This window comes from Phalaenopsis equestris, unplaced genomic scaffold (genome assembly GCF_001263595.1).
Source record: "Phalaenopsis equestris unplaced genomic scaffold, ASM126359v1 Scaffold000224, whole genome shotgun sequence".
NCBI classification, from domain to species: Eukaryota; Viridiplantae; Streptophyta; class Magnoliopsida; order Asparagales; family Orchidaceae; genus Phalaenopsis; species Phalaenopsis equestris.
In genome coordinates, this window is record NW_018164666.1 from 2886469 (window position 1) to 2887996 (window position 1528).

A 1528-nucleotide genomic window follows, 5' to 3' on the forward strand; every position below is an offset into this window, starting at 1 on the left:
ATTTAAGCTATTAAATATTTAGATATTTGTACCTTTGCATAATAAATTTTCTTTCAGCACATTTTAATGTTTAAATAGTAAAGCACGACTTTTAAGGTGCACAGAAGCTCTTAATATATCTTGCGTGTGGGTCTACGTCCAATTTTTGGACAATTGCCCGCTGCATCGGCTCCTACTTTCTTGACAAATACTCGTTCTTCTCTAATATAGGCCTTCTTGTGCATGTGCTTTACTAACCATGGATGGAGATATCCTAAGCAGATGGAAGTTTGTATGCAGTAAAAATTTCGACATGAATCTAAAACCAATCAGATGGCCTAGGATGGTGGTCGGACAATCGAGGTATCAGACTAGAGTAGCATGATTCGAGCAGACCATTCAACGACCGATCACTCGGTCGAAGTCAACCGACATACTTGACAAGTGATTCAATAAGCAGACCAGACGTACGATTGCTAATGCCTAAACTCCTTACAAGTGCATCCGACCGCAACAAGCTGATTAAACGACTTTTACTTCGGCAGGTGCGATTGCCACTCTATCGATCGCCTAAGTCGATCAAACCCAAACACATCAGCTGCTTGATTATCGTCAAATCCGAATTCAAATTATAATACAAATTTAGTATTAAATCCGCACATTGATTGCTTTAAGGTTGGATTTCATAACCATTCATTCTTTCTGTAATTGTATATATAAACTTCTATAAAAAGCGAGCAAAAAGATGAATAAAGGGGTCCTCGATCTGAGGAATTTTTCTCGGCTTTTCTATTGAGAATTTCAAGACACTTTTTTTCTCCCTCTCCTCCTCCCTCTTCTAGCTCTAACACTTGAGGCGTGCATGTCAAAAATACAATTCAGGATCCAACATTTTTTTTTTCTGAAAGGCGGTGCAATGAGCGCGGACGTGCCCCAAATGAGAAGTGGTGTTAACTACGAAGGAGAATCCTTATAAGGAGTGATAGAGCCAATGTAGTTCAATAGAGAGACAGTGCATCAAGACATACAGGAAGAAGTCCATGCATTGTGAGCACAAATAATAGACCAGTTGGAGACACTTCGACTGCCATATATCAGCAGAATGTCTGACGACCACTCATGGAGGAAGATTCTCGGAAAAACTGTTGTTGACCTCACTTTTGGATGAGGTCTAGAAAACTTCTTTAGTAGCCTAGGTCTAGCCATAGGACTTTCCTATTGACTAGTCTTAGAAAATTAGAAAAAGTACCCCCACCATTAGAAATTCAAAACTCTTCTTTTTACTCAACTTGAAATTCCACATATTGATCTTAACCTCTAGCATTTAGTAGGTAAGATCATTATAAAAGAATTCAAGAAGAATCCCTACAGGATTACTTGGCTTTAGGATTGACCCTGGGTGTTGACTTGGAACTAGGGTACACCATATCTTCACAATACATTAATCCATGGTTCATTTAGAATGGATATCTATCCAATTCTATGTGAAATGCCTAACTTGGTCTTTCGCCCCGAGGCACCTCCAAATTACCTAACTACCATTGGGACC